The 27757-nt window shown below is 32.1% G+C and overlaps 1 protein-coding gene and 1 pseudogene across 2 annotated transcripts in view; both read right to left on the bottom strand.

Annotated features, from left to right (window-relative positions):
- The window catches only part of dpr18 (defective proboscis extension response 18), a 172463-nt gene that overhangs the window by 109425 nt on the left and 35281 nt on the right, over nucleotides 1-27757 (bottom strand). The window lies entirely within an intron of this gene.
- Nucleotides 11527-16282, bottom strand: LOC149425650 (uncharacterized; annotated as a pseudogene).

The raw sequence follows: 27757 nt of genomic DNA, 5'->3' as shown, positions 1-27757 counted from the left end.
TTTGACATTAGTGAAATGATGTCATACCAGCGTACAATTTTTTAAAGTTATATCTTATAGTTGAAAGTACGACAATTGTTCAAATAAAGTTTGATTAATTACTGGTTGAGGGTTCGCTTTACATATTTACTCTTTATCAATAGAAATTATTATCAATTAGCAAGTTGACTGGCTTCTTCGGAGATAACCCACTAAGCAAAGACTAAAAGTTTCTAAAAAGATGAAATATTTCGTTCAGATGAAAATTCATATCTCTCGCGGGGTCCTCCCAAAAACCGAGGGAAATCAGACGCATGTACCTAATTTACTTAGTGTTCCAACAGTAAAAAGCTTCAACGAGAGTGCCAAGACTTAACTTGACTGTTAATTGCGTAAAGCCATCCACAGAAGTATATTCAAGAATTATAAACCGACAATAATAATTTCGCAAAGCACGAGAAATTCTCTCGGAATGTTAATTAAATTATCATTAATTTGATAAGAACTCTTAAGTATTTGACTGAAGTCTTATTCGAAAGTTTTCTATATTGATTTTACTTCATTTATATAATTTAAAGTAAGTAATGAAATACGTGCGTTAAAGAAAAATAAACTTTAGAGGATCTCAAACTTTTCACAAACATAAATAAATTGATCCCGATTGTAAAGGTAAAAAAGCTTTGAATCGTGAAATTGGAAGTGTTGTGAGATTAGACTGGCGCATGGCGTTTTACAAGTTGGCTCAAAGCTTTACGTGCAAACTTGGAAATTGGTGTTCTTGGCTCTACAATTTGGCTAATTTTAATTGAGGAAATAAAATATTTCAATTTTTTTATTCCAATAACGAGAAGTAATATTGTACATACGTACCTGATATTTTATTAGTAGTTCTCATTTCTGAGCGCTAACTGCCTCCCGTTTTATATTATGATTTAGTTTTAATATTCTTGTTTTGTCCTGTCCTGCTGTTATTGTTATTCTAATTTTGTCATCACTTTGTATAAACAGTATATTTAGTGTTATAATATTAGATCTGTATTGGGTAAGGGACACTGTAGGAATAATTTTACGAACGTGACCACTAATACTAAATTACCGTTTTAAAGTTTGTTATAGTTCAGCGCACTTGAAGTGAAATGACACTAAACTGCGCTATATAAATTCCATGTTATTATTATTAGTTTAAAAAATAAATTCAATACTGCATATAAAACGTGAACTGAGTCTCGAGCTATGGTAAAAGAACGAATAACCGCAATCGGCGTTGATTCGTTCCTTTCCCATAATTCAAGGCTCGGCCGCAAATGTATTCGCATCATTATGTGAATATACTGATCGTAGCCAGGTCGTACGTACTAGTACGTGTGACGTATACGTAAGGATGGGCCGTATGTCGTATTTTGCTTCGTATGATAATATGTATTTATATATATTGCCGACTAAATAACTATTAATAAGTACCTACATCGAAGATCAAAATACAAAAATACGATTTAATTTGTGTTCATACAACTCATTGATAAATTAAAACATGAATTTTATTAAGTTCTATTTACTTTTTTTACTTGTTCAGTCCAAAAAAAGAACATTGCAATTGAATAGACACATTTTTTGTTAAATTACAAATATTTTTAGTTTAATTTAAACAAATGTAAAAATATTTTGTTGTCCTCTCCTAAACACAAGCAGCTGCTTTATTAGGAGAGTGATTGAAATATTGGTGTTTATATTGTCATAAAATTGTAACCTTGTTTATATGTTTCAATAAATAAAAAAATTAAAAAAAACATTGTTATTTATAACAACAACAAGAATGTTTAATAATTTAAAAAATAAAGAAAACAATAACTCTGACCGACTAAAGTGTCTGACCCCAAAGCGTCGAGTAGCAACCCAGGCGTCAAGAGTTCAATCTTCTGTCAACCAAGTACTCCATCACTGCACAAGTAACTAATTTGGATTATTGTTATTGAAGTAGGAAAAATTCTAAAATCGTCAGGTCTCCTACCTCCGAAGGTCTTTTTGGTTATGTTTTTATTGTATAATGTGGCAAATTAAGTTTTTTAGCTTATGATTTGTAAACATTTCAATGTGCATATATGCCTGAATTTAACAGAATAAAATAAAATTTGCATTTTCGCAATTTTTTGCAAAATTCTAAACAGGCAAAATTTAATTAATTTTTGCATGAGAATTGGGTTATTTCTCCCATTTCCGAATGATACTTGTAGAGGTAGATCGCCTTAATGTAACATTTAGGAAGTTACGTATTATTTCACTTATGCAAACCGAACGATCATGTTTGCTAACTCAAGTTCGGAACTATGATTTTAGCACCGGAATTCTAAACAAGGTGCAGACTGTTATGTGGGTATCAACTCCCAACACGAGGGCGGAACGAAGGAGTACATTTTTTGAAAATCAAGGCTATTAATCCGTGCGGTGTAAGATACCCATCTTTAAAGGACATTATCACTAATTGATTCCATCAGGTATGAACCTTCTTTCTTTTTTATTTGCGTTGTGGGATATGGGATGTGAAGGAAGTATGAAAAGTATATCCCTCCCCCTCCACACGAAAAAAACTAGAAAATATCGTATTTCTTATTGATTTATAACACAAGGCATTTTAATTTATTAAAATTTAATTTATTTATTCACCAGTTTCTCCTTGTTGAGATTGCGATTATAAATTTATATTTTTGACCGATTTGTTATTTATATAATACCACTGAACACACTTTTTAATTTATTATTAATTATTTCAAATTTGATTTGGCTGGTCAACTCAAGTCAAAACCTTTACTTTTTTGGGATAAGTCTGAATGATTTTTGCCAGTCGCTAAACTAGTGACGGAATATTATAAGTGTCCTGTGGTCCTGACCCACGGCGTAGTCTTGACTGATTCGACTTGTCACTTTATTTTCTTATATTATATCTTACACATGTCTTTGCTTTCATGTACCTTTGTCTACTCCTGTATTTTTTATTAAACTTTATTCCTGTAAATATTTTGCAATTTGGACGATGTCCGTTAATAAATAAATAAACAATGAAAACTTTAAATGGAATGGCATGAAAGTGAAAACGTCTCCAACATGGTTATATATTTTATACAACGACTTTCAAAACCAGTGAGTGAGCCTGTGTATATACTGTATATGGACAAAGGACAAATAATATTTTGGCATCGCTGGCCATGCTTAATACGATTTCTTAAAGTAAATCCTTTTGATACCTTAATTACTGTAAAAGGAAACTGTCTGCAATCGGCAAAATTTTAATTTTTAACTACACAAAATGAAAAATCATTTCCGTTGTATGGTAGCCAAAATAATCTTTTGATAAATTTTTCTTACGTTGGTATTCCTGATACCATTCGAGTGGCTAGAAGAGACGTTATTACCATTTACCTAATGAAAATTAGGTAGGTACTATTTTGGCCGAGCTCGGAAAATAAAATAAAGGTATTTAGGCATGTTTTATAAATAAAGAAATGTTAAAAAAAGGTAAGGTTATTATAGGTTAGGTTTTGAGAGGTAAGGATAGGATAGTTTAAGATATGAAAAGTTAGGTTTGGTTAGATCAGGTAAGGTAAGATTAAGTTAGGTTAGGTTTAAAAAATATTTTTTTAAATTAATATTTTTTATTAAAACCTAATTTCATATTATTTTATAACCAGAGTTCTGCCAACATAGTTGCTTCTTAATATGCATGAATTAAATGGTGCTAACGTTTCTTCTAGATCCGCGTATAGTATCAGTAAAACCAACATACGAAAATATCGTTGATACTGACAATCCCACCCCATCCAATATTCATTTTACGTAATTAAAAATTAAAATGTTGTAGATAGTTTAGTTTTATAATAATTAAGGTGAATCAAAAAGTTTTTTTTTTAAATGTTCTAAGCGTGGTCAGCGATTCCGAATAGTTACCATTATTTCTTTAGAAGTCACAATTTGACTTTGTAGCGTCAATTTAATTTAAAATTTGATATAAAGAAATTCTTATAATTTTAGGTTTAATCATGCTTTTAAAAAAAATGTTTTCTTTAAAAAATCTTTTATTTATTTAGTTTAATCTTTTTTTTGTATAATGGTTTAAATAATAAAAATATTTTGTTTTTTTTTCCATGTGTCCTTTTCCCTTATGTTTTATTTGTTGTTTCTAAAAAATATTATTTTACCTTAATACAAGCATGAGCGTAGTATGGTACTTGAGAACATCGCAAAAATTGTTACTTATTAAAAAAATCTTCCACCTGATAAAAAAAAATTCCTTCATGTCCTATGTCTTATTTCAGGATGATTTTTGGGGTTGTTTTTTTTAAGAAACTGATAGAAAGTTCTGGGAACGTAAAGGATATGAGGGTTACGTAGGAATAAAGAGATTTAGTTTATCCAGTAGTGACGGACATGTGAATATATCCCTCCCACTGCGATGGTTCGAGAGACCAATTGAAGAGGTCAAAGGGTCTCTCTAAACCAGCCTATCCCTATCTGGCACGCCTCGCAGCTGATGGGCAGGCGTATCCTAAACACACCTCACCTGATGATCCCGCCACCCATGCTAAATCACCAAACATAGTGAACCAAGTTGGTTATCCAACAATGGTTCCCGAGGCGGTGGTACCCAATCACGCCTCCCAAATACGATGTTAAAGGCGTAATAAACCTAATGCGAGGAAGTCACAATGTGGTAGGATTAAGTCAAAACAGATGGTTTTGATTTCCTTTGGGGCCTTGGTTAGTTATGTTTTTTTATGATTGGTGTTTTTAGAAAAAGGTGCAACCTGTGCGCTTGCTTTAGGTCCTGGAATATCCCATTTCTTATGGTACGTATTTGAGGGGTAAGGAGTAGGTTCAAAAGTCGGACACGGTATGAAATCTGACAGGCACGAATAAATTAAATCTATTATCTATGTGATATTTTTCTTTATAATTATATCCTATAGTACATATGTCGTAAGTTTCCGAAGTACTGGAAACCCTTTGTATCACCCTTGTGAAAGACCACCATTGAGAGTTGAATCGTTGCATGAATAAATAGTGGTACCATGGATTCATTTATGGCCCAATATTTTTACATTCACGCTACGTAGAATAATTTCCCTTAAGGTCTGCATCATCTTTGAGGATGCTGAGTGGACGATGTTTTTGAGAAGAGGAAAGTGAAATAACGTGAACATAAATGACAGAATATCAACTCGATTACTTTATCATAAAAACCTACTGCTTCCACGATCTAAATCAATATCGTTATGGCCCTTCAACGAAAACGTCAGGAACATTAAGTATCGATTAATGAAGGGCGGCAATTCTGCTGATCAGAGGGTAAAGAAAACACGTCACTGGTCAGGCTAGAAGAACCCCGCTGGCTGGACAATAAAACACAATGCCTCTACAAATATTGGCTGAGGCGACGTAAAAAAACAAATGGCTTGTAAAAATAGATGGGCGTTTAAAAAAATAACCTAGGTCTAAAAAAAGCAAGTTCAAGCAAACGTCCTTATCTTTGGACAGACGTTACGTAGACTAATGACATTTTTCTAGGTTTCACGTAGTTAATATATCTATACCATTTTAAGAATATTACAATTTTTTACATCTTACCAAAATATATCTTTTTTTGTTTTGTTTTCGTAATTTTTTTTAATTAAATGTAAATCAAGTTTAACAATGTTATTATATAGTTCCGCAAGTATTTTAGTTTTCCATTATTGTGACAGATTAAGGAGTTTAAGACAATTCTCAAACTGTGGTTTGAAAATTGCCTTGAGCTACGCCGAAACAGCTGTCACAATAGTAAAGCACTAAAATATTTACAAAACTTTATAATAACATAATTAAATTCGTATTACTCGCATATTGAATTTTTGTATTTTGAATTGAATCTGTACGAAATAAACACAAATACCATTTTTTTTTAAATAAAATTAATTTTCCTCCAAAAAGATAAGAATATTTTCCGTTAAGAAAATTATAGAACTGTACAAAACGGAACAAAAAATCACAATATTATAATATAATGGAATATAATAATGTTAATAATATTTTTTCAAATAACAGAAAAGTTACTTACGAAATGTCAGATAAATAATATTTTATTGACTGTTATATATATGCTGGCAATAATATACAACAATAAAAACAAAAACTAGCTCATTATAATACACAAAAACCTTTATTCCAGTTAAACACCTATAGTCCGTAAAATAAATTCAATTCATAACAGAATAATAGATATAAACACGAGCAAAGCTCATGAAATATCAGAAATTTGTATTTTATGGACTTTTTAAAGCTCGCAATTGAAAATGTCCACCGTTGAAAATGTGTTATTGTTATATTACGAAACGTCTGTAAGTAGGTATATAGATATAACAAATCAAAAATAATATCATTGAGTATTATGCGTAAATCTACACGACTGGTACGAGTGCAGTTTTATTGCTTCTAGTTACGTTAACCTAACAAAGCACGACGTTTGAACATGAAAAAACACACTTTGGATCAAATAATTCAAACCAAATGTTTTTAAAACATGGCACTTGGGAAGCCCTCAGATACGTTCGGAAGAATATAAACGTATGAAATATAAAATATTCTTAACATAAATGTATGTATAAATCAGTATACTAACGAACTTAGATATACTTTTATTCATCAAACCTTAGCTTACACACTTTGCGCACTTGAAGTGAAATGACACTAAACTGCGCTATATAAATGCCATGTTATTATTATTATTTGCCGATTTTGGCGTTACCTGGCATTGATAGAATAGTCCTGCCATTTTTATAAATATCTAAATCCCGTATTTCTAGTTAGGAATGGCGTTCATAAATATATTAGTAACAATGTTCTATGTACCGACTTAGCATTGTTAGTTTCAAAACGTTAAAAAAATGTTCTTTTATTCTTCCTTGGCCATTTTTCAGTAAACTTTTGTTTACTTTAGCTCAAGAGTTGGCTTCTGACAATGGGCCAATGCTCGTTTGTCACCGAAACAATGACTTTTCCGTTTATCTATTTATACATAGATTTCCAATTATATTTTCCGTAGAATTTCCGAGAAAAATGATTAATGAAACAGCGGACGTGTTTTTTTATATTTATTTTAATAGTTTTGATTAATCATTTGCTTTGATTAATCATTTCATTTGATGAATATAATAAGAAATGATAATAATAACTTACTAATGGTGCGGTATTACGATAAATAATGTAACCAACTTAAGATTAATTAATGAGTATTTTGTATTTGTGTTACATTGTATGAAGTATTTATTAAATTGACGATTAATTTTCATCAATCATTTTAGCTATTTATAAGTGAAATTCGTGTTATTTTTGTTGAGAGAAGCAAATATTCTATAAGGTCTAAAACAACTTTTAAATTCGCCATTTGGGCGAAAAATTACCACAAGGACGCCAAACAAATGTAGGCCATTTATTTACAATTAATTTAAGCTGACATTAAATTGTAAAATACTGGGATTACTCACATCATTTTGAGGATTGTTATTATTTGTCTAGCAAATCACACGAGAGAAACTCTTGGCGTATTATTGATTTTGTGACTCACTGAAATTGTTTATAATAATTATTAAAAACAAATTAAATTATTTTGTTATGCTTTACCCATTATCTGTATATTAATTAATGGATGAACTATGAACTAAATAATCACAAATTTCAAAGAGCAAAGAGACATAAACTTCCTGAAAAGTTTATTACATTGTTGTTTATTGTTTATTATTTCTTTGTAACATAAAGAAGATGCAGTGTACGGCATCTTTTTTACGTTAGAATTTTTAACCTCACTAGGACAAGCCTCTGTTGAGGTTAATAATTTTACAGAATAATACAAATAACACGACGATTATATATTGAGAGAACAGTATAAACACAGTAAATATACAGTTTTTCTCAATCCACAAAGTGAAATTGTTTATCTGATCTACAATCGCTGAAAAACATCAATTACCAAATAAATCACCAAAAAATCCTTGTTACCATTATGTGCAAAATAATAATATTGAAGTGAGAAAATAGTGTCATCACCGCGGAGACCTCTCATTAGTCATCAAAATAGTGTCGTTACTGCGGAGATGTCTCATTGGTTATTTAATCTCCACCCGTACTGTTATTGGCTAAGTGTTTGAAATTAAACCAATCATGTCGACTATTATTATTTCTCAATTAACAAGTGATATTCTAATTTAAACAACAAAATTCAAAAAAATACTAGGGAAAACAAACAAAGTATTGACGATAATCCTATAAATTTAAACAAAATCCTTAACCAACTCTCAAAAACCCTCACTTACGGAGATGGAAAAAAACATTGTTTGAAAGCTTGACACAAGATTCAAAGACTTTAGAGATCAATTAGAACCTATTATAAAATCAGTTGATTTTTTATCTTCACATATTGAAGCTTTAAAATGACTATATAATAACTCCAAAATGTTAGCTTTGAGCAGTAAAACCACTAAAATTCATTCTCTGGAATGCGAAGTTATTCATTTGAAGTAAGTTATAAAGGACGTAAATATGAATATGAAACGACGATAACAATACGATAGACTTGATCTTATAACTTCAAGTAAGCAAATTACTTTTAATCAAGTTATGGCATACAACACGTCTCGTAAGACGTTAAATTTACATCCACACTTTTTGTCTACATAAATCGAACTCGAATTACTACTTAACTATACCATTACTTTTATTATTATTATGAAAATGGAAATTTTGTGATATCTTATTAATGTTTTACAATATGGCTCTTCAAGATATTTTACACTGTACCCTAAAAACAGTTAAAAAAAAATTAACCTTACAATGTACCTTAGTTATAATGATTATTTTTTATTGTTCGTCTATTCTTTTAATTCATTTTTTACCAATGTCTTTGAATATATATACTTTCTTCCTTACCATAAAAAAGCATAAAAAGATTGTAAATTAAACTTAACTGGTTTATTTTATATTTAACTTAAATGTAAAATTAATTCACGTGTACAACCGTATGTTTCGTTAATAAACATTCAAATAAAAACATGAAAATAACTCAAATGTCTGAACTAAATATTAAATAAGTTCATCGATTATGTATGTACAAAATCAGAGAAATTTTAAAACTTGACCGGTTGGTGACCGAGTTGACATCGCGTTTGGGTCCCACCCAGGCGTAGTGTGTTCAATTCCTCGGCTGGCTTAGTCCTCTATCACAACAAAAGCAATATTTTCAGCTTACTGTGGTGGTAGTAGGAGATTTTCAAATATCGTCATGTTATTCGTAACCTGGGAATGTTTGTCTTTCTTTTTAAAAAAAAAGAAGAAAAAAAAATAAATCCCTATAACCGAGCAAATTAATAAATCAATAATTGTCTACTGCCTTGCCAGGGCTTTGCTCTACCACTGAGCTTATCCGACAATATCTTTTTCGGTCATATTTCACTGTTTCATACTTCGAATAAGAACTAACAACATTATCTTCATTTTCTTAACGCATTTTTTATTGGTTGCTATATTTATGTACGATTCCAAGATTATTTGCAAGAAAGCAAAGCCGAATCTTTTTCTGATTATTTGTTTCAACTTTTCGTTTGAGAAGTCGCTTATATGGTCTTCAATGATTACAATTTATGGTTTGACTCATCAAATAATTCCAAAAAATATAATCAATTTCGTTGTTTCTCAAATAATAATAATATTGTACACTAGACATAATGCAAAACTTACGACTTATAATGTGCACATTTTTGTATTATGAAAACTGACATTTCAAATTTCGTAGGTAAAATAATATTCGGTTTCCTGTGAACAAGTACCTACCAAACATACCGAAAAATTTCAGAAGTATTATTTTAACTCATATAAATGTAGTAAATACCTATTGAGACGTCTCAGCAATCATGTAAAATATATTTTTATTTCCAAAAATGATAATCAAGATGACGAAGGAGCAATGCACACACTAAACACTCTTTTACTTACAAAAAGCGCTTTTAAAACAAAGATAATTTAAAAAAATTATGTTTGTTAATAGAAAAAAAAATCGCAATTAAAATGAAGGTAATCAATGAAATCCTACTAGTAAAAATCTAAGTCGTAATATAAAACGGTATCATTCGCAATATTCTAAATCGTGGCCTCAGGTCCATAAATTTCAATAAAACGGTTTTTATTACATTTCATTAATCAAAATTTTAATCACCATAAAACGCCAGCAGTTGTACAAAACGGCAAATGAAGAGAGCTCCCTTTGTTCGATGAACAAACTTCCAGATTTTTTGTGTAATCTAGAGTGGCGGTACTTTGTGGGGGCTTTGTTTGTAGCTGTTCCGGGTTCAGGCCTTAATGGGGATAATTAACACCCCGATCCCTCGACAAAGGGGTTCAATTCAATTTACAGCGATTTGTTACAAACTGTGTCATCGGATGCGCTATCGGCTGTAATATATTGGCTTTTAAACGGTTGATGAGTGATCAGCGATTTGCCGCTACTGCGCTGTGTGCATTGATGAAATGTTGATTGATATGTAGTTTGCAACGATGAAGCTGTTATTTAGATTCTCACATTCTGTTTGAATTGCTGCGTTTGACGGATCACTTTGCAACAGCTGTATTAATGAAATCTTAATGATTTAATTGATAGATCGAAATAAATATTTTCTAAACGGGGTGGTTGTTGATCATTTGATCACCAAGCTCACACCCGCTTTTTATCAAACCTGGGTTGCGTGGTTCGTCAAACTAAAACCTCATACGCTCAGCGGCAATTCTGGTTCATCGCGCCTAAAATATACAATGCATTGAGTACCGACTTAAAGTCAAGTAATTCTATATCCATATTTACTGCCCGTGTACATCAATGGATATTTCAAAGGGGACGACCTTTATTTAAAGATTATATGAGTTCCTAAAACAGAAAAAAAATATATAAAAACTTCTTTCCAACTTGTCTCATATCACGAAAATTAAAATTAAGTATTGAACATAAACATGTTGTCTTATAGATAATACCTACGATAAATCAACTTGCACACAAACAATTATATGCATTAAACAATCTATATTAATTATGTTTATATTTTAATCATAATGTTTAATATTTTTAATTTTTATTTGTATAGTTTTAAATATACATATATAATGATATTTTCCCTGTGATTTGAACGACAGTCAATTAAAACACAATTGAGTTTCTCTGTAATGAAAGAAACGACATTTAATGTTATTAATTGCTATGTCAATTCCTTAATCAAAATCACGATAGCAATTACAATTTATTTAAATTATTCCCATCAATCTGCCTTGTCACAACACATAGATTATTTTTACTATGTCTTAAACCATAGATTACGAAATATTGAGTCGACTGTGGAGGTACTGTGGCGCACATCCATCTAGTGACAGTCCACGACACACACAGCCACAATGACGAGATAAGCTCGGCATTGCCTTGAATTATAGAAAATTATATTTTTCTTTACATCTCCCCCCCTAGGGAAGACAATAAACCCCAACCTATTAAGTATCCTCTTTTTGGTTCATAAATGCAGGTACTGGAGTTAACTTTGAGATGTGGAAAAAATTTGATTCTGACTTTTGTCGACCAGTGTTTATCTTGTAAATTGAGTTTGATAATTTTTCTATAATTTTGTAGGGTCCGATTCTCAATTCGTCTAGCTTCTTCCTATTAAGTTTGTTTCCATTCTCCACAAAAACAATATCTCCAACGTTGAAGTTGAAGTGTCTCCTGCTTTTATCGTAAATTATCTTGTTGTAATTATGTGACTTCATAGTATTTTCCAGAGCTTTTTTTCTGTCTTGCATCAAACTGATGTCGGTCTTCTTAAGTTTTAACTCATTTGGCAAAATCGTAACATCTGTGCCGTTAAGTAGATACTGTGGCGCATATCCTGTGACAGTGTGCTCCGTTTCATTATAGATTTTTACACAATTATGTGCTATAGTTGTCTAAGCTACTTTTGAGTCATTTTCGTTAATTTTGCATCTAATTTTATTAACCAGTGTTTGGTTCAATCTTTCATTTAATCCATTTGAGAAAGGTGAGTTTACTGCAGTAAAAATTATTGGAATATTTTTTTCATGGATGACGGCCGGCATAGTCCAGTGGTAACGCATTGGACTGCCATTCCGAAGGTCGCGGGTTCGAACCCAGCGTGCGAAAATAAATTTTATTTGATTAATTTGTGTTATTTCACAATTAATTAATTAAAATAATATATAGTATATTTGCGGCACGTTCCAGAGTGGAAGATACTACCAGTATCGCCCTGGTGTAAGACCACCATTCAGAATTGAAACGTTGCTCCAAATGGCTTTAGCCGTGTTTAGTGACTAGATCTGAATAGCCAGGTACTTCCCCACCTTCCTTTTTCCCTTCCCCACCTACCTTCAGCCTCACAACATCCCCCAATTGGGGATGCCATAGTCTCACTGGCTCCAGACGGGAGTAGCTGGGACTCTTGTGAGGTATTCACTATAAAAAAAAAAATTAAAAAAATCCAAAAAATTTTCGAATCTCTAGAATTGAGACCCGGGTATTGGTCTGAGAGTATCTTGCCGATGTCATTAGTTTCTGTGGAATTTACGAGTTTGATGAAATCATTGGTATTTTGAGTTCTTGATGTCAAAATAAATGCAAACCTCGTAAAATGATCTGATAGCAGGTGCAAGTATCTTTTTGTTGACCGTGAACCCCCAAAACCGCCTATTGTATCAATGGAACATATTTCAAAAGGTTTTGTTGCAGGACCCAAGTGGGACATCAATCCATATTTGTTTTGACCTCTTGATTTGTTCTTTAAACATACTGAACTACTTTCGCAGGTTCTCTTTGTATTGTTTGTCATATTTTCTGATGTGTACAACGAGCTTATCATTTTTTGCATTTGTTTAATTCCTATGTGACCTAGGTCTGTATGAAAAAATTTTATAAATACTATGCAAAATTTTTCTGATAGAATTATTTTTTCGCTTTTTTTTTACTTTTTTGTAATAAACATTATTCTTCGATATCAGTTTATCTCTTCTGCACTGTATCTTCTCATTTTTCACCTGATCTTTTAAGATATCTTCTAATTTTATTAAGTTGATAACTTTTAATTGCTCATCTTGGTTCTCATCTGGTTCTAAGACTGGGTTTCTGCTTAGGCAATCAGCTTCAATATTGTATTTACCTGGAGAATATTTAATTTGAAAATCATATTGTGATAGGTAGTATGTTAGATCTCCTAATTCTTCATCAGTTCTTGATTTTATATTCATATTCTCTAATGGCTTGTGACCTGAAAAGACAGTACATTTCTTACCTATCAATAGATGTTGCCAATATTTAATACATTATTTGATAGCTAGGCATTCCAGATATATAGCCTTCTTCCTTTTTTGAACTTCATTCAATTTCTTTGAGAAGTAAGCTACTGGTTTTTCCTCATTGTTTTCTTGTTTCTGTTTTATAATAGTCCCACTCCTAGTATACTAGCATCTGTGTATACATGTACAGGCAAGTTCGGGTCAAATATGGTTAATATTGGTTGAGAACATAAAATTTGTTGTATAGGCAAGTTCGGGTCAAATATGGTTAATATTGGTTGAGAACATAAAATTTGTTTCATCTCATCAAATGACTCTTGGCATGCCATAGTCCAATCAAAGGTTTGACCTTTCCTCAAAAAATTGTGCAACTGATCCAATTTCATTGCTATTTTTGGCACATATTTATGGTAAAAGTTTATTTTTCCCAAAAATTGTCGCACGTTTTTCTGCGTTTTTGGGGTTGGAAAGTTTCTTATTGATATCAAGTTATATTTCAGAGGTCTAACTGAATTATTTTGTATTATGTGACCCAAATATGTAATATGTGCATTTTGTAAACTTCAGTCTTAAGCCTTCACTTTCAATCGCTTGAAACAGCTGTGTTAGATGTTTGACTTGATCTGAGAAAGTTTTTGAAAAAAACAGGATGTCATCTATGTAATTTACTGTGAAATCTCCGAGTTTGTGTTTCCGTATTATGTTACATATTAGCCTCTGAAATATTGCTGGTGCGGTTTTTAAGCCGAATGGCAAACATGACCATTGGTAATGACCTTTTTGAGTGATGAAAGCAGTTTTGTGCCTGTCTGTGACTCGCAGAGGAATTTAACAAAATGCTGAGTTCAAGTCTAGTTCTGAGAAAAACTTACAATCTCTTGTTTTTACCATCAGGTCTTCAATAAGCGGGAACGGCTGTGATTGAGGGACGACAATTTTATTTAAATCTCTGAAATCTATGCACAATCTAGATTTTTTTTTTTCCTCTTTTTTATAAGCCAATGTAACTAGAGCTGCAAATGGACTATATGATTCTTCTATTATATTTTTTTCTAGTAATATTGCAATCTGTTTTTCAATCTCTTTTTTATCTTCGATTGTGCAACGATACGGTCTTTTATTGCAATATTTTTCCACCAACAAATCAATGTGTGCTTCATAATCTTTTACCTTTCCAATGTCATATTTGTCCTTTGAAAATACAGATTTTTTTTTTTTCGAAGAAAACTTCTTCTAACTGCTTTTCACTTTGTGATGGCATTATTTATTTTTTATTAAAACACAAATAACATTGCTTACATCACTTTATTTCGATACAAAATCTCAACAGATTTATTCTTCACTATTAATTCATCAATCACTTTTTGTTGATCAAAGTCTAGATGATTTATATAAGTAATGAAGTTTTTTTTGTAAAATTTTCATTGAAGTTAATTAAATTATTAGATTGGGTTTGATTAGAAACTATTTCATTTATTTGTGTTGGAGCTTTCTGACTGATTTCTAAGTTTTCATGTTGAACTAAGCTTAATTTTTGTATGCAATCAAGTCCAATTAAAAAAATCGTAATCAAAATTTTCTTTGTCTATTACAAAGACATCCATATTTTTTTCAATGTTAAAAATAGTTACATCCAGTGATATCATACCAATTGCCTTTTTAACGCCATTAATTGTTTTTAAATTAGTATTGTTCGAATAACCTGTTTTTCATTGTTTATCTTCAATAACCTTGAGTTTATCAATGACACATTAGAGCCCGAGTCATAGATTCCAAATACTTCAACATTTTTATTTAACACTAACTTTACTTTAATTAATGGCGGCACTATTAGTTTTTTGGTTCTCAAATTGCAGTTCGCATTCTAATTCTGAATTATTAATGTGCTTCATTTTTCTCTTATCATTTTCATTATTTTTATTCTTTGTTCTGAACCAACATAAGTCTTCTGAGTGATAGCGCACACCTTTATTTAATTTTTCACAAATGCTACATTTTCCTTTCAACGGCTTAGTATCATCTTTCTTTCTCATATACTTTTTCTTCGAAACTAAATGTTTTAATTTGCCAAGTTCATGAAACAAGTCTTTTGCTTCTATAATCTCATCCGTGTTGATTCTATCTGTTATATAATCTGGTAAACCGGCAGCAATTATATCGGTTAAAGTCCTCTGATCAATTGTTTTTCTTACTTCAAGTAAAAGTCTTTCTTTATTAACCGCATATTCTAATAATGATCCTGATTGATACTTGAAAGATAAAGCATACCTGCTAGCAGTCCAACCTTTATCACCATAGGTTTGCAGAAAGTTTTCATTTCCAATCTAACCACTCTGATTGTAAACTAAGCTTTATCATCATGGACGAATACCAATCTGTACATGATTTTTCCAAAAATAATCTGAAGATTTCAATTTTTTCTTCGTCCTTAGTAATGTCAAACCTTGCACATTCTGTTTCAAATACTTCCATCCAGTGACATGCACTTATATTTTTTCCATTAAATTTTTCAAGTACAAACCTGTCAGCTCACTTTTTCATGCTTTGTTTTTCGTTTTTCTGCTGATTTTCAACAATTTTTTCCAAAATTTTCACTATAGGGTCTTCTGAACTCCTTTTATTGGCAATAGACACTTGTTTTTTGGTAATTTCCTCTAGAAATTGGTCCTGAATAATCATGTTTTTATCCGCATCCACATATGTTTGTGAAATATCTTCTGTCATTTTTATCCATACACTTCTGGTTTGGTGTCTTTTTTTATGTATTTTTTATTGTAGCATAAGCCTTAGAGGTGTAGATAGGTTTGTGAAGTGATGGTGCTTGACATTCTTCAGGAATCAGGAAAACTTTGTCATCTTGTGTAACAATTGAGGTTATGGCAATAAAATTAGACTTTCCGTATGTTTTTGGTTTTGATTGAAATGTAAACTTCAACTTTTCCATATTGTGACAAGAAATGTCGTTTTATAATAATATTTTCCCTGTGATTTGAACGACAGTCAATTAAAACACAATTGAGTTTCTCTGTAATGAAAGAAACGACATTTAATGTTATTAATTGTTATGTCAATATCTTAATCACAATCACGATAGCAATTACAAATTATTTAAATTATTCCCATCAATCTGCCTTGTCACAACCCATAGATTATTTTTACAATGTCTTAAACCATAGATTACGAAACATTGAGTCGACTGTGTATGTACTGTGGCGCACATCCAGCCAGTGACAGTCCACGACACACACAGCCACAATGACGAGACAAACTCGGCATTGCCTTGAATTATAGAAAATTATATTTTTCTTTACACATATACTTTTTCTTTATTTTTCAGTTTACTATTAATTTTAATATATTTGTTTTGAGTTTTATTTATCATTAAATTTGTTTTTTTTCTTTACTTCTTTCTTATGTTTCTATAAAATAGTATTTTATAGTTCTTCTAAGTTATTTTCATTATTATTTCATGTATGATTCATACTTACATACTTATGTTTCTATAAAATAGTATTTTTTAGTTCTTTTATGTTATTTTTATTATTATTTCATGTATAACTACCACAACTCGGGCATTAGCCTAGTATGGTAGTTAAAAAAATGTCAAAAAATGTAACATGTAAACATTTATTAAATAATAAAAAAATAATAATAACAAAAAAAAATTATAAAAATAAAAATTCACCCTGCGATTTGAAAAAAATTTAATAATATTATGAATATCAAAAAAAGATAAACAGTAAAAAATTTGAAAGTTCCAGGAAGTTAAAATCTTTGACACCAACATCCAACAACTGGCCCTATCACAAAGAGAAGTATAAAAATGTAATTGCCCTGAAAAAATTAACCATTGACTTCATGTGTCAGAGACAAATGCGACGCGTCCTTCTTACTATAGGAGACAAGTTAACTAGGAACCTTACTTGTAGTAGTGATTCTTTTGTATCACGTCTTATAATGTAAATCCTTTTTTTAACAAGATTGCTTGTATGTTACACCATAGAAGACCGCCTAATCTACGGAACTTTACCTATTGAAAGAGGTTAACTTATATATACACCAAAGAAGTAGGTACACTTGTTGGAGATCCCATGCAATTTTTATAATTCGGAAGCGAAGATTTCTGCCTATCAAAACGCGCAAATCAACAGAGCGACTCAACTGCTAAACGATTCTGCATTGTTCATCGAAATTTTCAACGTCACTTACAGGTAATTCAGGAACTTTTTTCAGATGCATGTTACAAAATATCAAAACTAGCCGCACAATATTTTATACTTACAACATGTACTTCTAGTTTGTAATTTTCTCCGTAATATGTTGATGTACTATGGAGAACTATGTTTTATGGAGAACATGAAGAAATAAATAAGTCTTCTAAATAGAGCCCAAACTAGAACCTTCTTAAACAACTGAACATAAATTATAGGTTTCCGCAACTACGAACATCTTGTTTAATCACGGTTCATGAATAAACTTTGTAAAGCTCAAACAATGTGAGGGATCATTGTTGTCATCTATCAAATTGTTTCCGTCTCCCAAACACCTGTTTCAGAGAAAGACATGGAAGATAATGTTTTCACTCGGGCGTAGGTTCTCGTTATAATAATATCACTATCATTCTACTCTTCTGGGTAACAACTCTCGAGCGATCTTTGTATCGTCCATTCGGGCTTTCAAGGCACACACTTTGTTTTAAAGCTGGAGCTTTCAACCGCTGCGAAAACACTCGCAAGTTATTCATATTAATGCTGAAAGTTTTATGCCTTCGCTCGGTCATAAACATTTAAAGAATTAGTAACATTATAGTTAGCTATTTAGTGACTAATGTTAAAATAGCTTTTGTTATATTTGAGTTGTGAACAATGATTTCAACTAGTCGGTATAGTTTTATGTCTTCTTGTCACTTGTTCATAATAATTCACTCATGCCGTGTAAAAGAAACGTATCTGCATTTCTCATGTTTTGAAAAAACGGGGCTTAAAGATTTCTTATGACTTATTTTCAAATTCAAAAAACTGCAATTCAAGGTTTTTTTTTAAAGTAAGTGTATGAAATTAGTAATAATTGCAAAGAATTGTATTATTGTAAAAATCTAACAATAACGGTGTACTTAGATAAATAGCAGATGTGGTTTTTTTTACACAACCAAGTTGAAGAATACGCGAATATTTTTGATTTTTTATTCAAAATTACGATTTTCCTACTTGTAGTTTTTTTGAATTACGTGAGCAAATCGCGAGATTAAATTATACCGGATAAGTAACGGACAGTAAAACATAAAAAAAATATTAAGAAGTAATAACACACTTTTAACTTCGTGTTCTGTAAAACAACACAAAAACACTAATAATAAAGTCAAAGTTTATTTTCTTACTCCGTATTTATTTTCTCCGTCAATATTTCGGTAGTTCTTGTTGGTATAACAAGTTCCGAAGGTTTTCTGGAACTTTTTACTAATGACAAACTAATACGTCATTATTAAATGAGTTATACCAATACAGCGGCCTCAAGAGTTGGGATAATCGATTATTTCTCGATGAAGCCGTCCCGCGCAGCTTAACCTAATACTACCTACGTACCGAGCACTACCTAGAAAAGCGGCCAGCAATTACGCGTATTATTGTAGTAATACATTTCCAATATTCACCACATCTATCAACCATTGTTTGATTTGTATCGGAAATGTTGCTGCATCATTCGATGTTGTATAAATCATTGATAAATCAAAAACTAGAATGTGTTTTTGGTACCGAATTTGTCCGTGCACCTGGCGCTTCAATTACTTTGTCTACAACACACGTGAACCATTATCAACTAGCCAATGGCAAAATAAAGTATAAAAAAAAATGATAATTATAGTAATTTCGGGCATTTCCAACAAATTTTTAAGCATTTATTAACATTAATGAAAATAAATAACTTTGTGTAGGTACATTCGAGCGATTTTCGGCATACTAGTCATATGCCAAGACATTTTGGTATACTATGCCAAGTGTGCAAAAACGTTTTGAGCGATAGCTTATGTGATGAACTTGCCCTGGGAAATTTGTTTTTTCCGTTTATTGTAGGAATTAATGAATTCTGGTCTCTCAAATCAAAACGTGATCAGAAGTGACATCTAGTGAAGGTACTAGATAAATGGAGGGGACCGGGCGTGTCATTTTATTTTGATCTACGCCAAAGGATAAAGTGCAACCAATCACAGAGGTTGATATTAATTCGAATTAGGCAGGCAACACACGCCATATTGATTTATTATCATGAAAAAGAAGCTTTGAGTAATATCTCATGAAATTGTGACAGTTCCAGATGTTAGAGTTAAAGCTATTTAAAACAAGTGCTTGAATTAAAGATGCTAACAAAACACTAGGAACTTGCACTACGATTATCAAAGACCTCCGTGATGTTAATGTGAATTCTTAGATTTATTTTAATGCAGTCGCAATGAATCTGGCAGGTTGTGGCGGACAGGAAAAAAACCCTTAACAAAATCAGTAAAAAACTATTAAACTCCGCTAAGCAATGTTACTAAGTGACTTATTTCATAGGGAATGCGCCGCAAAATATGTTTACGTAATTTTGTTAAGGATTTGGATGAATTATAATTATGACTAGCGAGGTAAATCACATTTTAACAGGACGAGTTTGGAAGTTGCTTAGTTAGATTTAAAAATAAAACTTTTATATAATAAATATTTAATACATTCTAGACCGTGTTGGTTATTTGAAAGCCGGGCTAAAATGTTGGTAGGCCGACACGCCACTGGACTAAGGGGGTCATGTTTCAATTTTTGGAACAAAGAAGCTGACAGTTCAACAATTTATTGGTTTTGAACGATTGTATTTAATGTGACGTATTCTAGGGCTCATAATGTATGTGTGTTGTTTAGTGCGATTCTGTCCTTGAATATACAAAATTTTTAGAATTCGGAAACATAAATTAGATAACTGATAAATAGCAAGGGCGGAGATGATTGGGGGGGCGATTTCAGGAGGGCGAAGTTGATTTTGACGGAAAGGAAGGAAGTCGAGGTCAAGGAGAGTCAAGACAGTCAGGGTTAGGTAGCGGTGAGAGGAGGTTCAAGGTTTGGGAGACGGTCAAGTGGAGTAAAGTAGAGGCAAGATTCGAAGACGATCAAGCAGAGTCAGGATCGGCCAGCGTTGTAATATAGTCAAGGCCAGTCCAAGTTGGGAGACGCGTCAACAAAGAATTCTTCGTAGGGACACGGTCGTAGGGAAGTCAAATCTGGACTTCAAATAATTACTTTGAATTTAAAAGAGAACAACGAACGCGGTTAAAATCAATAAGTGTAGAAAATGAGATTTTTCTAACAGGATGAATATCTTACTGCATGTGAGTGTGTTTGGTTTGTATAATTATTTGGAATGCACTGAGATGATGAATTGGTAAGTCATATTAGAATGTAATTATAAACCTTTATTCCCTGTGGATTTCTCAGATCGGCAACTGCGTTCCGATACGAGGTTAAAAAAATAACTCAGTTTAATTCTTAAGTTAGGGTATTTAAATTAAATAAAATCACTTATCCCGTGGATTGAGAAAAGAGTTTAAACAAATTAAAATATATTCAATACTAGAGGTAATTATGTCACATCCAATAAATATTAACCCACACTTTAGGAGGAGAAGTCATCTAGAATTAGGTTGGAAATGGACTCTGACCGAAACCGTTTGAGGTGACGGAGATCGGATGATTTCAGATTCACGACCTGATGATTCCTATATCCCTGATCCTTATCGCCGGAAGTCGAGAATACCATTTTCCACCATTCTTTGATATTTGAAGCGAATTGAAGGTAACAAACGATAAAGCGAATGACCATGATTTGAAAGTGGAGTAAAATCTCCCGTCCCGGAAACATTCGTTATGTCGAGTGGATGCCTTCATCCAAATAAAATATTGATATGACTAATGTGACTGCGGACAAAAAACTGAAGTATTTTCTGTATTGCACATATAATATACATGTGTCATTACCACTACTGGAACCTCTATTGAAGTAAAGGCGAACAAACTGAAGGTGGATCTAACTTATTATTACAAGCGAAAACCAGAGGGGAGTTCACGGGACTCCCGAGCTTCTGACATTGCTGATGCAAAACCATTTTGGTAAATGTTTATGTTTGAGGTTAGTGGAGTGGACTGCTTACTTCGGCAAGCTGGCAGAGCTTTTCTCATCATTGATTTGGGGGAGGTTGACGCTACCTAAAACCTCGCGCCACCCGCGTCCCTCAAATGGTTCCTGACATCAGGCTGTCATGCCTATCAAACTGGAGCAGCTCCTTATACCTAACGGTATAAGATAAATCTTCATCAATTTTCAACATCACCAACATCTACATATCAGAATTCAAAGGAATCCTACCTTCACCACTCTCCTGCATGAGGTAAAATATGCCATTATTTCACTTGTCGCTGAGCGATATTCAATTAATTTCTGGAGGAGATGGGGTTGGACCGTGAACTTAGCTGCTCTCTGCGACCACGTTGACGGGTGGGATTTGGAAGGAGACCAACCAAAGCAACACATGTTTTGTCTCTAGCCATTCCTAAAAATACCTACTTGTAGAAATAACTCACAAAATTAACAATCTATAGTCAAACCATTCACCTAAAGTCTTGTGCATCTTGAATTGAATTTACATAGAGAGCTTCATGTACTTGTATTTAATTGTCCCATTGTATTAGCACATCATCGAATGCATATAACCAAAAACGTTTTGGCGAGCAAACAAGGTAGTTAAAAGGTAGTTTAAATCAGGGTAATCGCTCATTGTCTTATTTTAAGACCATACAGAATATAACACGCCTCATCTAAAAGAACCAAAGTTCCCACAACCAGAAAAAGATCCTTCAGTGAATTAATCACTGTCGAAACAAATAAACGACAAAACGTGACATATTAATTCGATAATATTGAAGAGTTGACGTACAGCTAGAAGCGTTAAGGTAGAAACCTAAACGCGAGGATCGACCTTGAAAGACTAAAATGGCAGCCATGGCCAGGAAGATGATATCGAGCGCTTGATTTGTTTCGAAAAACTGTTATTTAATTTTATGTAAAATGTCGTCGCAAAGTGAATTTGCGATTATTGAATAATTTATTAACTTACGTGATAGTTGGAAACGGCTCCCGTGCGTTGTGTGGGGTGTCTGAACGAACCTTACCTTCTATAAATATGAGTTCTTACCTTCCATAATTGTATAATATTAATTATATACATTTTGAAGCATACAATTATAATATTTCCTTGGTGAAAAGTCGTAAGTTTTCAGAATCATTATTTAACAGGAGAATTTTTTATAAAAAAGGTCAATGACAATTTCATCACATCGAAAAAACTCTTGTGACATTGAGTAAAAATTAAATTTTCTTATAATTTGTTCTTCATTACGTATGTTTTATATATTTTTGGAATGAAAACCTTTAAGCCAAGCATTTCGACGGGAAAACACCTTTAACAATAATATGTTGATTTATTAATTTAGAGTTAGGTAGATAATCAAAGATTAAAATAAAGATTTTACATCATGGTACCTACATCACAAGGAGCAAAAATAATAAAATTGAAAATTTGATCATTCATTTAAAAATTGAAAAAGGGCGTACTTTGTGTGGGAGACGTCACACCTGATGTTATTGAATGCTACATAACGGAGTTGTTACGCTACATTTACGGTCTGTAGCCTGTTGAGAGAAAATTGAAATTCCTAACAATTTAACAAAATTAATAGCGCAATATATATATATACTAATATTCTAAATACACAAAATATATAAAAATAAAAAGCATACATCTTCAGCTCAGTTTGATATAGTTAAGTATTGAAAATGTTTTTTTTGCTATAAAGCTGACGTGTATCATGTTCTAGTTTTAGAAAAAAAATAATGAAAGTGCCTTTTTTAGTGGGGTTATTTCAGATTTTCTCTTTCGCAATCTGTTAATGTATCGTTATACTATACAATATTGGAGAAACGTGCTTCTTAGTGGATTTCCTTTTTTCAACATTCTAATACCTTTCGGGTTCAACAAAGGCGAGTAAAGCTAAAATACGCATAGCTATAATATTACGTAGATTTTCGTGTTATTTATAAATCTCATTTGAGACGTCATTTGTTAAGCCGATACGAAATGGAATAACGGATTCTACGGGTAAATCCTACGACTGAATTAGCTAAAAGTTTTTTTTAATGGTTAAGGTGGAAGGGGAATTCATACAGGCATCTGTGGCTGGTGAATACCAATATAATAATTTCAATATTTAAGCTGGAAAGGAGATTCACATAAGCGTTGGTGAATATAAATATTATAATTTTAATTATGATTTAAGATTTGCACGGCCAAAAGTATTTTTGTTATTTGTTTTTGGGGTGTTATGCCGTGTTGCGCTAACTCCTTCTCAAGCCAATTTTCGGACAACGTTACAGTGTCCATCATCAGGGCAGATGTGAGCATCAAAATAATGTTAATGGTTAAGCTGGAAAAGGGACTCATATGGGCGTCTATGGCTTATGAATATCAATATAATATTTTTTAAATAAACGCTTAAATAAAAAAAACAAATAGCACAATATGATGTACAACCGAAGAAGACGGAATTGATTGCGTTTCACCGATGAAAAAAATCCAGATACGAGAAAGATGCTCCCCGTATACCTTGACGAAGCAAGAATAAATACACGTACGAATGTAAAATACTTTGGGCACATTATTAATCAAGAACAAGGAGAAGCCTAAGCATAGTGTCTAATATGATTGCCCGCAGATTTTGCAAATGCAGTAATACTTATATTTATATTTTTAAAATAGCTAGTTAATGACACGGACGTGTCGAAACCGGTCGCTAATTTTATAAAAATTTATACGTAACAAATGTACATTGTGAATTAATAAAACTCATTAAAAACAAAAAATGTCTAGAAATTGTTACATAGTGAATGCCAAAGAAATACAAAAAAAAGCAGTAATACTGTTTAAAAAAAAGCACTGTTCAACGCATTCTGTACCGGTCTGTAAACGTGTGAGACATGGTGTCACTACCGGACTTGCTCACCGGGTCGCTGGAGCCAGAATACGGCTAAAGGCCTCTGTTAACACGGTTATGATCGCAGCCAACCAGCACCAAGCGCCACTTCTGAGTAAACACTGCACCCAGTTCACTCAAGATTAAGCCCTACATAGATGTCCTTAGTTGCAAATTAAAAAAAAAAAACTGTGTGAATACTCCACTGCTCAACATAAATACTCAATGAGGGCAATAAGCCAAAATATAATGGTTTGAATACATCTTTTGGACAGAGAAATATTAAATTTTATGCTAAGAAACCACATTATAATTCTCTACAAAATCAAACAAAAAATTATGAGAAGCATTTATATTTAATTTTAAATTTCATAAGAAACGAAAACAGTTAAATATAATGTTTGAAGACCTTATAAGATCTTCCTTGTTCGGACTATTGCAAGGCTGAGGAATTATGTCGTCTCCAGATAAGGCGGAGAAGGAAGTGGACTGTCGGAAGGGATTTGTTAATGCGAATCTTCAAGAGACCCGGATTAAATACAGGCTTAGCGGCGAAAGCCGTCGTTCAACATACGTGCCCCTTTCCAAACGAATAAATATAACGTTTTCCAAAAAGAGGTGTTATTTTGATATTCAATCGTAAAAGATCAATAGTTTCGTTGCTTATGTGGCACGTAGCGCCGTCTTGTTAAAAATAAACGTTGTTTAGATCAATACCATCCAATTTCGGCCATAAAAAATCATTAATCATCTCTCGATAGCGATCCATTTACCGTAACTGTTGCTCCAGCCTCATTTTCGAAAAAGTAAGGTTCAATGACTCCGTCGGACCATAAACTGCACCAAACAGTCACACGTTGAAGATAAAGAGGCTTTTCTCCAAATGTGACAATTTTGCTTGCTGACGAAGCCACCGAGGTGGAAATGGGCCTCATCACTCAAGATGATTTGCATTTAATTCACTCAAGTGAATTTTAATAATTTCAATGCGTTGTTGAAGCGTGTATCGTTCCATTTTTATTAATGACGTAGTTTTTACTTGACAAATGTTAAAAAATGACAGCTTCAAAAGTAACATCTACCGAAATAGCGGGCTATTCAAAATAACACCTCTTATTGGAAAACCCTGTAGTTCTCATTATACCGATATTAACTGAGTTTATTTTTATTTATTTATTTATAGAATACATGATAATACAATAATACATTTTCTTACATGTGATACATTAAATCACCACACTAGGCGACTGCCTGTCTCGTGGCGACCAATGGTATATAGTTAGTATGTGAGGTCTAGTGTTAACATATGAATTAAATATTTATACATGTTTAAAGTATGAAAGATTATATTAGAATGAATTATAATGGAAATAGAAAATATAAAAATGTTAAAGTAGAAAGCAGAAGACAAAAAAAAAGAAAAATAAGAAGAATAAAGAAGAAATAAAAATAAAAGAAAAAAAAAAAAAATTTTAGAAGTCTAAGACATTATTTAGCAGGAAAAGATCAAATACATAACTCTCTTTTCTGGTTGTGTAAGTGTACATGCATACATCCACACACACACTAATTAATTTTTATAGATGCATACATATTCATACAAAGATATACAAATATATACAAATATATATGTATACATACATACATACACATATATATATGTATGCATATATACATACACACATATACACATGCCTACTTGTACATAGTTGTTTATTCACTATCTGAGAATGAGAAACAAGTGATTAACACTGTCACAATCATTAATCAAAAAGTCATCAAGCGCTTTTTTGAAAGTGAGATATTTGGTTATTGACTTTATTTCAATTGATAAATTGTTAAATATTTTAGGGGCAAGAAAGTTAAACTGGGACTGTGCCATTGAAGTTTTTGTTGCCGGAATAATATAGTTGTATTGGTTCGAGTATCTTGTGTTATAATTTGAATCGGATATATATTTTTTTGTAAATTTGAATTTAAAATAAGAGGTAACATTTTTTACATACAAGGATTTTATATTAAGAACTTTAAAGTCTTTAAATAAGTCCTTCGTGGGTTGTATATAATGTGCTTTGTAGATAGTCCGTATTATCAATTTTCGGGCTTTTATTAGTGGATCTAGTGCAGTTTTAGAGCATCCTCCCCAGACAATTATACCGTACGATAAAATTGATTGACACAGGGAAAAGTATACTGTTTTTAGTGTGTTTTTGTTTAGTATATTTCGCAATGCTCTGAAAATATATGCCAGTTTCCTTATACGGCTCGTGGCATTAATTACATGATCTTCCCATCGAAGTTTATTGTCGATTATTACGCCCAAGTATCTAATTGAATCTACTCGTTCCAGTGCGTTGCATAGACAGCTAGATATATCCCTACAGGAATGTATTTTTAGTACATGATTAATTGAGGGTTGATTTGGATTATTTGTGCTAAATGTTAGGTATTTTGTTTTACTTATATTTAATGTGAGTAAATTATTTTCCAGCCATTGTTTAGTAATTTTCAAGATTAGTTCTGCTCTATGAAAAGTTTCTTCCCATGTTTTACTTTTTATTACTAAGGCAGTATCATCGGCAAAAGTGATTATATTGCCATCAATTTGTAATCTACATAAGTCAATAATGTATATGAGAAAAAGCATAGGACTGAGTACGCTGCCCTGTGGTACACCAAAATTAATTCTGGTAGGTTGAGACAATTTTTGTGATGGTAGCTTAATACATTGCTTTCTGTCTGTCAGGTATGATTTGAACCATTCAAATGCCTTATTCTTTATTAAGATTTTCTGTAGTTTAGCTAAAAGGATTGGACGAGAGACTGTGTCAAATACCTTAGCCACGTCCAGAAATATTGCCAGACATTTGTCACCTTTATCTAGGGCTTGTGTTATGTGTGAAGTTAATTCTAGAATAGCTGAGTCTGTGCTTAGCCCTTCTCTGAACCCATGCTGGTTTGGCGAGAGAATGTTGTATTTTGTAAGATGGTCGATAAGTCTTTTTTTTACAATTTTTTCTATAATTTTGGACAGTGATGATAAAATGGAGATAGGTCTATAGTTTGAAATATCAGTTGGAGTTCCAGCCTTAAAAATTGGTTGAACCAGAGCAAGTTTGAGTTTATTCGGAAATACGCCTTTATTGAGACTGAGGTTAATGATATGTACTAGTGGTTAATTTATAAAAGGTTCAATAATTTTGAGTATGTTTGAGGATATTTTGTCATGATTACATGAATGGGAGGGCTTTAATTGTTTGATAGTTTGCGTAATTTCAGTAGAGTTGGTGGGGTTAAGTGTGAGTGAATTATTTGTTTCACAAGCAGAGTTTTTGATTTTGTCGGCAAGAGAATTTTCATCGGTTGAT

Source organism: Hesperophylax consimilis, chromosome 2, assembly GCF_061612785.1.
Source record: "Hesperophylax consimilis isolate HC1 chromosome 2, BYU_Hcon_1.0, whole genome shotgun sequence".
NCBI lineage: Eukaryota > Metazoa > Arthropoda > Insecta > Trichoptera > Limnephilidae > Hesperophylax > Hesperophylax consimilis.
Note: the sequence above shows the minus strand (reverse complement) of the source record. Positions and strands in the feature narration are given on the sequence as shown.